Raw genomic sequence first — 13,553 nt, 5'->3', positions numbered from 1 at the left:
AGTAATAACTTGTTATGGTAATAAGTTACAACCTGTTGTAAGTTCATCCTACATGGGGGAAAATGCATTGTGTTGAAATAGATAAAAGCCACATTACTTAAAGAGAGCAGAAAACACTTACAAAGGTGGGAAGTGATGGCTTGGGGTAGAACTACCCACACATCTGCTCCTTATTCACTCTCTTCAAATCTTTCTATCAGAAACCCACTATGCTTTAAGGAGCTACTTAGCGTGCTGTGCCTGTTACACATTTAGCGTGAGTCTGGGGCCATCGTGTGGTGGGATCGAAGAATGCAAATGCCAGATGCTTCTAAGTCTGTTAGAGAAGAGAGATGAATGGAGGTTTTAGACTGAAGATTTTAGGCCGCCAGAGAGTGCACTTACTTAAAGCCTGCAAAGCATCGGCCAGTAGCATAGAAAAATAGGTGCTTCTCAAGTTACTGTAGTAAGAATTGCTTATGGAGCTGTGTTTAAAGACAAAGAGGAGAGCTTGGGGCTGGGACTTACATTCTGCTCAACACCAACCTGGGACCGCTGGATGCAGATCACAGAACATTCTCCAAATTCCAAGGACTTAGAAGGAAGGAAAGAAAAATAGAAATGAATTCAAAGGGATGAGTTTTAATATTTTGAACTAACTCTGAACAAAAATTTAATGTTAGAGTGTTCATAGACACAATGAAAAACTCTAGCCTTGTCACCTATGAGAAGCACTGAAGGGCTCTGAAACTCCCTAATAGCTTGCAGTTTACCAGACAGATACTGAAAACCTTGATAAAGCTCAAGTTAGTGATGCCAGGGTTTTGCTTTCTCAATACACCAGGCACAATAACACTCAAGCAAGACACTTATTTGAAAATGTCATGTTCATGTTTTCCTATCCCCAAGTCAGCTGGCTAAGGAGTAAAGCAAATAAAAGGTCCCAGGAGTTTCCATTAATATAAAAATGGAGAAGGGTGAGGGGATGGCTGTTGGTAAAGTGCGGATAAACAGGAAGACCTGAGTTTGAGCTCCAGAACTGTCTTAACACCAAGTGCCCTGGATCCAAACCCTAGTGGATAGCACTGGAGGATCCAGTTTCCTCAAGCTTTGATATTGCTGGTATCCCCAGTATCCCCTGACACACCAGTGTCTACCTTGTGATTGTACCAGTGCCTGAAATTGGTGTTGGTGCCTATAGGACAGTATACAAGGCCCATGATTTCCACAGTGGCCACTTTGTGGCCCTCAAGAGTGTGGAAGTCTCCAGTGGAAGAAAAGAGGGGAAGCCTTTCCATCATCACAGTTTGTGAGGTGCCCTTACTGAGGAGATGGGAGGCTTTTGAACATACCAGTAGTTGTCGGGCTAGTGATTGATGTTTGTGCTACTTCCCAAACTGACCAAGAGACTGAGATGACCCTAGTGCTTGAGCATATAGACCAGGACCTGAGGACATACCTGGGCCAGGCATTCCCACCAGGCTTTCCAGTTGGGACCATCAGTGACCTTATGCATCAGTTTCTAAGAGGTCTGGATTTGCTTCATGTGAATTACATTGTTCACCAAGACTAAAGACAGAGTACATGCTAGTGACTAATGACAAGCAGTGAAACAATAAAGCCACCTCACTTAGGCCTAGTCAAAATCTACAACTACCACAGGGGCCACAGCAAGCTCCTGAAATTTTTCTGTGCAACTCCTATGGACATGTGCAGTGTTGGGCATCTCTTTGTGAAATGACTAAGGTAATGCCATCCTGTCCTGGCTTAATTTTGTACCTGCCTGGTCACTTCTCAGCTTTCTACCCCCAGCATCCACTTTCACACTGGTGACACTTCTGTGACTGACCATGATCTTGACCATGATTCAAATGTATTATATAGTGTCTTGAAGATACCAGAAGAAAGCAGATGTTACCAGACAATTCTAAATCTCTCACTAATGCAACCAACACATACAACTCATGCACTAATGTAATTATGGTTTTGTCTTTTAAAATGCTGTATTCCTGAGACTGAGCATGAAGAAACTGTCCTCAGGTGAGAGTCTACTTTTGGTCTGGCCATTAATAAAAGAATCAATACTTTTTATTGGCTTAATCAGCATGGTTGTCAGTATAGATCAGGGATCCTCACCATCGATGGGATTCTGCTTAGCTCCTGGTATTCTGACAAGGGAGGCACCCCCTGACACATGATTCAGGGCTCCACTCTTCTCAGTGAGTTCAGAGAGGTCTGGAATCACAGCCATTTTCCAAAACTAGAAAATAGAGTTCTTCTGACACTCCTAAGAAGTAAATGTATATACTGGATTTAGTTCTGATTCTAGTAGAAGAGGAATAAGCCCAAGGAAGTCTCCATGAGATTAGATGGATTCTTTTGGTGGGGAGACCTCTTCCTTATTTGGGAAGAAAAATATCCAACTGAAAATACTTCCCCAGTCCTCCACACTAAGCTGGGACCCCAATCGTGGAGGGTATGGCATCCTGACACTGCTGCTCATGAGTGGGAATAAGCAATATTGCAGTCAGAAATATTGCAAGAATCAAATGCTAGACTGGAAATTGAACCCAATATCAAGAGGCTGTGTCTAGAGAAGGCAGATAAATGGACTCGAATCATTCAACTTACTGGTCCAAATCTGTGTATTTTGCTCAGTCTCCTCACACCAGACCACCAGGTCTACACAGTCCTGGAGGATGCTTTCTTCTCCATTTCCCTGGTGCCAATGAGCCAGCCCATATTTGACGTTTAATGGACTGATCCAATATCCAATGAGGCTAGCCAGCTAACCTTCACATAACTTCCCCAAGGATTCAAAAATTCTCATACACTCTTTGGGAAAGCATTACAAAAATACTTAACAGGACACAGTGTGGCATACCCCAATTCAACTCTGCTTCTGTTGGCAGCAGCCAACACCACCACCTGTTTGAGAGGCACAAAAGACTTCCTCCAACTGCTCCAGATATTGGGATATTGTATCTCCATGAAAATTACTCAGTTCTGACAAATAGAGGTCTCCTATCTGGGATATAGGCTTGCTCAAGGTAGAGAACTTTCAGTGCTGCCAGGAGGAAGTCATCCCCTGTATCTAACTCCACAGACCATGAAGTAGGTGGGAGTACTCATGGCGGCAGCAGTATATTGCAGGTTCTGGATTCCTGAGTTTGCAGAAATAGGCCAGCCCTTTTATTCTGCCACAGTGTGAGACTAGTCTTTGAAGTAGACTGAAACCAGCTCTCTGAGAACTAAAAGCAGACTCTAACCCAAGCCCCAGGTTTAGCTACCAGATGTCACTAAACCATTCCACCTTTTCATCCATGAGACCCAGGCATTGCAAAGGACATTTTGACTCAGACCCTGGAAACCTAGCAGAGGCCTGTAACATGTCTGTCCAAATGGATCCTGGTAGCCTCCCATTGGCTATGCTGTGTTCATGCCATAGCCACAACTGCTATACTGGCAAATAAAGCTGACAAGCTCTCCTTGGACCAGAACCTGATTTTAACAGGAAATTATAAGAGGGGAAAACCTGTGACATTGATGCCTGATGACAATCCTGAAGTCCTCCTCGACGATTGTGAGGACTCACTGGACATTTCTCTGGCAAGTCATCCAATCTCTAGGACACTCCCCTGCCTGAGACAGAGGCCAATCTGTTTACTGATGGAAATAGCCTGATCATCCATAGAGTCAGGAGAGCCAGAGCAGCAGTAACTACCCAATGAGCCACCATACAGACACAAGCCTTGGCACAGGGCACATCAGCTCAAAGGGCAGAGCTGATTGGTCTCATTCAATTCTTACCTAGGGAAAGAACAAACGAGTGGTCGTTTATACAGAAGCAAGTATGGTTTTGCTACCCTTCATGTCCATGCCATGATTTATAAAGAGAGGAACCCATTGACAGCTGAAGAAAAGAAACTACTAAAACAAACAGAAAAGTCTTGCTCTCCTTGAAGTGGTCTGCCTCACCAAGGAGATGGCTGTTATTCATTGCAAGGGGTATCAAACAGTCAACAGACGTGAAGCCTAAGGAAATCAGAGGGCAGGTAAGGCAGCCTGACAAGCAACAGTGGCACCTGTGGAGCCCCTTTCTCTCTTGCCCATTGCTTTTCCTGATGAGCGGCTTCCTCTCCAAGCCACCTACTCCCAGGGTACCACCGTCGGTCTGTATGGAGGGGAACTACAAGGGATGGCTCCAACCCTGCCCCTGTGACTAGTAACCCTGTGTACCTACAAGTAAACAATCCCCTACAATTTTCTTGGGTTGCTGGATCCACCTTGGGAATAAAATTGTATTTAACTGTACACATATGGCGGCGGCGGCGGCGGGCGGTGGTGGTGGTGGTGGTGGTGGTGGTGTGTGTGTGTGTGTGTGTGTGTGTGTGTGTGTGTGTGTGTGGTGGTGATGGTGTTGGTGGTGAGAGGTGTGTTTAACATCCAAAGCAGACTGTGTTGACCCACCCCCTGCCCTATTAGCCAGATAGCCCAGTTGGATAAACCTCTGATTGCCTCCCCTCGTCTTCCCCCTCCAGGTAAATGGGAGCCCAAAGCTCCAAAGGCTGTTGGCAGGTATTTCTTAACCTGGGGGTGGAGGGTAGGGATGGGGGAGAGGAGCTATGCTAATTGACTCCACTCCTAAGGAGGTCCCTGGCTCACCAGACCATTTTATTGTGCTTCAGAGAATGCACCTCCTAAATCACACCTATCCTGAGCTGCGACAAGACTGCTGGACCTGTTTTAAAGTCGGGCTTTCAAAACCACAATTACCATGGGAGACAGTGACTAGAAATGCCTCCTATCTTGACACTGCAAATTACCGCCTTGCTAAATCCCCTTTTCTGCCTCTTGCAACACTAGTGTCATGGTTACTCTCAACTCAGAAGTTTATTTCACTCCTGCAGAAACGTGTATGTCTATTCCACCAGTTTCATCTGCTGTATGGCCCCAGAACATCTGTATGATAATCCAGTGTTGTGTATAGTTGTACATACACTTCCCCAAGTTTATTTTTATTCAGAACCAAAAGGGACCTACCTCTTACTCCCCTTCCAGCTGGATGCCCCACTGGTGGTACAGGAGGGCTGCCCCTCTCCTCCTTCCAATGATGGTAGGAAGAGGGAGGCAGGGACTGCTGCCCTGAGTACTGTAGTCCTAATCAGAGGAGAACTGGGCCCACAACAGATAAGTCATCAGATAGATGCAGATATTAGACACTTCCATTCTCAAGTAAACATCCAAAGAACAGCACTCAGAAGGCAGAGGCAGACAGATTTCTGTGAGTTCGAAGCCAGCCTGGTCTACAGAGCAAATTCCAAGACAGGTTCCAAAGCTACAGAGAAACCCTATCTCAAAAAAAAAAAAAAAAAAAAAAAAAAAAAACAATGAACAAGTGACAAAGAGGCCAGGAAGTCAGAGGAGTGAAGTGATTTTTTTTTTTATTTTGTGGGGGATGCTACAAAGGTGGAAGGACCAGGAAATGAAAGGGATCAGAGTGCATGAGGTGAGATCTGATGGAACCCCTCTGGAAGATGCTTGGCATGCAGGGATATCTCTGCCCCAGAGGGACTCAATAGCACCAGAGTCAGAGGAGCCTGGGGCACAGACAGCTGCAGCTGCAAAACGGACTTTTAACCCACAAAAGGGAATCTGCCTCCCATGTCCTGAAGCAGACCTGAAGCATCCCATCTGCGTAAGGAAGGTGAGATGGAGTGAGTCCCTGAGTGGCTACCATCACCATCTACCCTCCTGCCACTTGAGAGGAAAGGACACCAATGAAAAGGTGGCTGTGCCTTCTTCCAAAGCTGTGAACACTACTCCAGATTTTTACAGAGAATGTTTTACACACTAAAATAACATCCCATCCCTCCTTCTGGGGCTCAACCTCTTGCCCTCCTATTTCTCTACGTTAGAGTGTGTGTAGTTGGGCATGGTGATACACACCTTTAGTCCCATCACTTGGGAAGCAGAGGCAGGTGGATCTCTGAGTTCGAGGCCAGCCTGCTCTACAAAAAGAGTTCCAGGACAGCCAAGGCTAGGAAGAGAAACCCTGTCTCCTATAATGGAGGGGGGAAAAGTGTCTTGTCTTCTTGTCTTCTTCCCTCCCCACGTTCCTATACAGGAAAACAAAATGTTACACAGAAAAAAAGGAAAAAGCCAGGTGCTTGTGATCTCAGTGCTGGACAGGCAGGGACAGGTGAATCCTTGAGGCTGATTGGCCAGGAGCCTCACTGACTTAGAAAGTTGTGAGCCAGTGAGAAACACTGTCTCAAAGAGAAAGGTGAACAGTTCCTGAAGAACAAACCCTGAGGTTGTCCTCTTGTCTGTGTGTGCACAAATCCCCACACATATATGTATACCTACATGCATATGAACAGTAACATGTGCGGGCCCTGAGTTCAATCCCCAGAAATTCAATAATGATAATAATAAAACAGATCATAATAATCACACATAAAAATTAATTTGATTTCATCCACACATATGTAAGTTTCATTTGGCAGTAAGTATGCTATATTCATATATGTGGTGTTCTACTTCATTTTTTTTTTTACTTAAGCAGAAAACATTGCTCATTGCTGTGAACCAGTGTGCACAGCCCACTAACAAGGGTATGCTTTCAGCCAGCACTAACGCCTCCAAGGCCCCATGGAGCTTCTAGCTTTAGCTCATTTTTGTAAGAAAGGGAAAACAGCCTGGGCTATTTTAAGAGCCCTTCTCCCTTCCTCCCCAGCCTGTCTGCTCTTTGGAATCTGCCCAAAGCAACCCAGACAGATACTGCAGGAGGCCCAGGGTCAGGCCATCCAGCACCACCCTCTAGCTCTACATGTCTGACCATACAAGGAAGTCTAGGCAGCACCAGAGTGACTAAGCTGCTGATTGATCCAGGCAAAGGGAGGTCCCGTGGCAGAAACTGGCCTCCTCCTGCCAGCCATCATACCAAGATGGCTCTGATAGTGTCCTGTTAAGAACCAAGATATCCACTAATGTCTAAGCTCACTGAAAAGAGCAAAGTTAGCTTTTGAGGTCAGAAGAGCAGAAGGAGACATATATAGATGACAGCACCTGCACACAGCATCAAATTGAAGAATTAGAGTAGAGGGTCTTGCCCTAGCCTTCCTGGGGCTGCAGCAGGCAGATTCTGACTTGACTTTGCAAGTTACTTCTGACTTAGAGAAGCCCTGTCTCCCAGGGCCAGAGCGTTGTCATCTTTGATTTCAAACTTGAGTCTGTATTGGCAGGTGCTTGCTGATGGGAAACCTGTCAGGCTGTCTGCTTTCTTCTGTCTGCTCCCTCCACCTGTTCTCTCTCTACCTCTTCCCTCCACCTGCTAAGCACTAGTTTCTCTCTCTCATTCTCTCTCTCTCTCTCTCTCTCTCTCTCTCTCTCTCTCTCTCTCTCTCTCTGTCTCTCTCTCTCCCACTCCCTCTCCTCCTCCCTTTTCTCTCTCCTTGTTCCTCCATACCTGTCCAGGTTGATTCCTGGTACAACATAACTAGACCTTCTTCCCACACACATTCTGCTTTCTTAAAGCTTCCAAAAATAAGACCCTCATTTTGAACTCTTTCTGTTTGTTAGGTTGGTTTTTTGTTTGGTTTGGTTTATTTTGTTTTGTTTTGTTTTTCAAGACAGGGTTTTACTGTGTAGCCCTGGTTGTCCTGGAACTTGCTCTGTAGACCAGACTTGCCTGGAACTCACAGAGATTCACCTGCCTCTGCCTCCTGAGTGTTGGGATTAAAGGTGTTCACCATCACTGTCTGGTTTGTTCATCCCTCAGGTCACCATTTCTAGGAAACTAGCTTAGTCCCCAGGGGCTCAGTTGGACCGTCCACTACATGTCTATGTAACCTAGTCACCTCTGCTATCTGTCACTGCTCCTTCATGCTAGGGACATTTAAGCTTGAATTGACTCTAATGACACTGCATATAGAGATGCTGTATCAAAGATACAAGAGGTGATTCCAAGAGAGAAGGTCAAAACTCTGACAACAGTTTGGAATCTTAAAATCATCCTTGTTTTCTAGAAAATATAGGCCAGTGCATGGCTGGAAGGCTGAAGTCACCAATGGGAAATGCAAGCTAATAATGGCAAATAGTTCACACTCCATGTTGATAACCCATTCCTGAAAGCAAGAGATACAAATAAGTTTTCTTAAGCTCCTTTTGTGGTGTGTGAACACACACACACACACACACACACAACACACACACACACACACACACACACGACTCACACTTCAGGTATTCATAACACCTACATGACATTTAAAGGACAGTTCAGGTTCCAGACACAGGTAAATCTGAAGACCTATGAAGAATAGCTAGAAATCAGCAAGCAAAACTAGTGAAGACTAATTACTTTTGATTGAAAATCTCAAAAATTCATAAACCCACTCTGGAGCTAGGTTCTTCAGGAAGAGTTCCAGAAGCAGGTTTCATAGAAGGAGATTTGAGGGCCCAGCACTCAGAAAATTGAAATCGTTTCCAGAATGATACCAAGGTTTGGCTTCGAAGGCAGGAAAACAAGCTGTCCTATAAAGGTTACTTTTCAATGTGGAGAGTAAGGTATACACCAGGCAAGGGAGCGTCTGGTTCTACAACATGAGCAGCCCTAGACAGGTAGTGGTGGAGCATGCCTTTAATCCTAGCACTGAGGGGGCAGAGGCAGGAGGATCTCTGTGAGTTCAAGGCCAGCCTCATCTCCAGAGCAAGTTCCAGTACAGCCAAGGCTACATAGAAAAACAAGCAAACAAAACTCAGAAAACAAAACAAAAAACAACAAAACCCATGAATAGCCAGTGCTCCAGGAACTTCTAAGGAATGGTTTTTGCCCTCAAGACAATTGTTCCTGGTCCCTCTGAAATCATTCTCCTAGTCCCCCGCCCCTCCCCCTCCCATTGTCCTCTCTTCTGCCTGACCCTGTCCTCTTTCTCTCTTTTCTTCTGCTTTTCCCTCTCTGTCTCCATACTACCCCCAGACACTTTGGCAGGAAAAACCTCCTATCTTCACCCAGTGTCCTTGCACTGAGTCCATACATCTCAGCCCACCCTGCCGGGAGCACACATTTGACTGTAATGCTCATATGTTAAGCCCCATTGCTAGGAAGAGATGCTATTTTATTCTTTCTATAAATTCAGTCCTCAGAAGAAAATAAAACCTATAAAATCCATCAACCAAAAAGTGGAATGTTAAGTTGTATTATCCCATCCTCTCTCCCTCCCTTCCTTCCTTTCCTTCAGGACTGGGCTTCTGGAAGCTCAGACACACACAGGATGCCTACAGATAATTCTCTGTGAGCAAATGTGCATATTCTGTCCCGTCATCTAACCTTTCAATTCAATATATATATATATATATATATATATATATATATATATATCTGTGTGTGTGTGTGTGTGTGTGATGTATGTATCTGATATTTTATGGGTGAGTTGTCTACTTACAATATTTTTTTTTTAATTTAAAAGAATGTTCTCCCAATTGAGTCAAAATGTTGAAGCAAATGAAGAAGCAGCCTCAGCCAGGAAGTCAAGCCTTGGCAGCCCTAAGCCTGACACTAACCACAGGCTAATAGAATAAGGCCTTCTCAGAGCAGTGCCTCTGCCAGAGCACTTGAAGAATAAATGTGTCTGAGCCAGATTCAGAGGCCATATCAGAAAATAACACAAAAGGAGAGGCGGCTTTTGCTTGGCTCAAGAACCAGTGTGAGGCCCCAGGAAAGGAGTGAGGACCTGAACCTCAGAGATTCTCATCACAGGAGGATGTTACAGCCAGGTGACAGCCAATGGACATCCATGCTAGAGCTATACAAGGACATCTCTGCCAAGACTGGTACCACTTGTTCTTGTTCTGTCTGGCTGTTGCTGGCATATGAAAGTTTTTGATTGCTTTGAATATTGGCATTTACTGGATTTCATTAATTCAAATAGTGTTTTAGATTACCTTAGTGTTTCCAAGAAACTAATCAAATTGTGCTGAGAACTGTTATCTTACCCAGGTTAATTGTTACACTTCTTCTTTCTGTTTCCTACCCATCTTATGGGGTGTAAGTGGATCTCTGTGAATGTTGGAAGTGAGAAAAGGTACAAGTGGAGATACACACACTCTCACATGTTATCTCCAGCACACACATTCATACATACTCCATCACACGCACACATGTGTGTGTGTGCATTCATGTACATATGAATGCATACATATGCATATGCAAACACAAGCTTACATAATACCTGCAAACTAACACACATGCACAAATAAAAGCACGTTTGTGTACATGTGTACACACAATCATATGCACACACACAAAGGTAAAGGAATATACGCAAGCAAATACAAATATCTATAATATACACACATATCTATGTATACACATACGCAGACACCTGGGAATGTAAAAGTTTACACACACAAAGGCCTAAACATTTGCACAGACTCATCCAGATGAGCACATACATATACACCAACACATATACAAAGACACATTCACACACACACACACACACACACATACACACACACACACACACACACACACACACACACACACACACACACAGGAGACAGTCATATAATCTAGGAAGAGAGTGAGATCCTGAGTCCACAGGCCATCCCTGAGGCTATGAGAAATCACTGTCTGTTATACAACACCTGCACACAATGCAGAGATCAACTGACCCTGGTGAGCCTGACCTTTATAGATACATCTACACCAAAGCTCTTATATCTACAACTCAGGGAACATCAAGGAAGCTGGGGGCAGGGGTGGATTTTAAGAGCCAGAACACCAGTAAGTCTGTTGTGGAAAAATCTCTTCTGCATAAACAAGGCTGGAACAATGGCAACGTCAGTGACCATGCATCTTAGTTAGGGTTCCTATTGCTGTGATCAAACACCATGACCTCATGCAAATTGAGGAGGAAGGGGTATTTGGCTTACACTTCCATATTCATTGTCCATCACTGAAGGAAATCAAGATAGGAACACAAACAGGACAGGATCCTGAAAGCAGGAGCTGATGCAGAGGCCATGGAAGGGTGCTGCTTTCTGGCTTGCTCCTCATGGCTTGCTCAGCCTGCTTTCTTACAAAGCCTAGGATTGCCAGCCTGAGGTAGTATCGCCCACAGTCACTAAGAAAATGCTCAACTGACTTGCCTACAGCCCAATCTCATGGAGACATTTTCTCCTCTCAGATGGCTATAGCTTGTGTCAAGTTAACATAACCAGCCAGCACAACAAATATGTCGATGTGGAAGAAGGAATATTTCACAGTTCCACCCCTAGACAAAGACCTGCAGGCAACTAATGACTATGGGCAGTGAATTAGCCTCTCTCAAGATGAGCTCCCTTATTGGTTGTCAAATGCAGTTGTCCAATGCCGAGTGGTCAACTTTGGAACCATATACACACCACCAACAAAAACAGGCTTAACAGGTTGTAGTTATATATATGTGTGCATACACAAACATACATACACACATATATATGTATGTAGCAATAATAATCAAAGAAAAGAAACTGTCAACTTGAGAGTCGGGGGAACATCGGAGGGGTTTGAGAGAAGATAGCTTGGAAGGGGCTGGAGGAATCCATGGGAAGAGAGACAATGATATAATTCTATTTCAATGAAAAATACACCTTAAATTGTTTTTTTTAAAAAAAAACAATTATTTGCTGTTTAAGACACTGACCTGTGTTATTTTGTTATAGCTGTCTGAGCTGACTAACATAGTCCTGCTCTCCTGAGGTCTGGAAAACAGGCTTTGACCTTTCATATAAGGAAGCCCAGCAAAAGATATAAACTGACCTCTGTATTTTGATCCAGGCAGCCCACAGACAATGAGGCTGAAACCTCACCTAATACCAAAGCTCTAGGCCTTTTGTCTTCACTCATATTTTTCATACCATAAAAAAAAAAAAACCACTTCAAACTGAGCGTGGGTGGGTGGGTGTATTCCTGTAATCCCAGAACCTGGAGAGGGCAGTAAACTCTAGGCTAGCCCCTTGCTGCAAAAAATTATCCTGTCTCAAAAAAACAATAACAAAAACAAAAACACAGAAACAAAATAGGCAGGCACCATTGCATACTTGGAATTCCAGCGCAGAGGAGGCAAAGAGGATCCCTGGGGCTTGCTGGCCATCCAGTCCAGCTGAAGTGCAGAGCTCCAGTTTCAGTGAGAGACCCTGCCTCAAATAACAGGGAGGAGAATGGTAGAAAAAGACAATGTCAACCTCTGGTCTTCATACTTGTGTGTGTACACACAAGCAAACAAGTATGTATACATACACGGACACACAAAAACAACAAAGAAGGAAGGAAATACACAAGAGCAGTACCTGGAGGGGGAGAGCCTTGTGCACAGGCAAAAGAGAATATTGAAACAATGTCAGGATTCTGCCCACTCCGCACCTAGCATCATCTTCATGCCTCCACCCACCCCCTACAGGAAGCCAGGCCAACAGGCAGCTGCAGACCCCACCTCTGCAGATCTGGCTTCCACTTCACTCACAGTGCCTCTGCCAAGAAGATGTGCAAATTCTGAGTCACAGGGAAGAGCAGCTGGCAGTGGCACATTGTGGCTCAGATACTGGGCAGGGGACAGACAGAGAGTATTGCATGAGGATACTATCCAGAAAGCTCCCTTGACACAAAAGACAGGCATAGAAACAGCCACTCTGTGTGGACAAAAATCACATTCCACAGCGTTGAAGAGACAAAACGTTAGAATGAGAGGGTCCTAGGACACTGGAAAAGGATTTGCTCAAAACCCATTTCTGAGTGTAGTAAAGAAAAGGGAGAACCCATCAGTAGACTGAGGAGTATCTTCTCACTGTACAGGTCAGGGCTGTACTGCTAAACACTTCCACATGGTCTGTCGCTGTGTAATCCTGTCACTAAGATGGCTCCATCATAAAAGCAGAAGGCAGAACTGTGGGGAGGGAATGGAGACAGCCAGAGGAGAGACACAAGGAATAGCAGTGGGAGACAAAGTGACTTAGAACAAACCATAGTGAAATAAGGCTAGGTCAGAGGTAGAAAGTTTACCTATCATGTATGAGGCCCTAGGGTCAACACATAGCAACCATCCCCCAAATAAGCTTAATGCTATATATGTGATATATATATACATATATATATATATCATTAAATATTTCACACACACACACACACACATATATATATATATATATATATATATATATAATAGCATAATGAGACCCATTACTTTACATGTCATAACATATATATATATATATATGTTAATATATAACATATATATATATATATATATATATATATACACACACACACACATATATCAGGGACTAAGTGTGTAGATCAGTTGGTAGAGTGCTTATGGTAGGTGTTCGTGAATGCCTGTGTTCAATCCTCGGTACTGCATAAACTAGCTGGGGCAGCACATGCCTGTAATCCCTGCACTTGGGGATGGGGGTGGAGACAGAAGGACCTGGCATTCAAGGTTATTCTCCACTGCACAAAACTCTTTTGTCTATCTCAAAAAAGCATGTCCTTTCTCTGTAGTTGCATGGCAACAGTATGTTGCCTTGTC

At 44.2% G+C, this 13,553-nt stretch overlaps 1 pseudogene; it reads left to right on the top strand.

Moving 5' to 3' along the window:
- The first annotated feature begins 946 nt into the window (after positions 1–946).
- On the top strand, positions 947–1,720 carry LOC107979932 (annotated as a pseudogene).
- The last annotated feature ends 11,833 nt before the right edge of the window (positions 1,721–13,553 follow it).

This window comes from Cricetulus griseus, chromosome 3 (genome assembly GCF_003668045.3).
Source record: "Cricetulus griseus strain 17A/GY chromosome 3, alternate assembly CriGri-PICRH-1.0, whole genome shotgun sequence".
NCBI classification, from domain to species: domain Eukaryota; kingdom Metazoa; phylum Chordata; class Mammalia; order Rodentia; family Cricetidae; genus Cricetulus; species Cricetulus griseus.
This window is presented reverse-complemented; position numbering and strand designations above follow the sequence as displayed.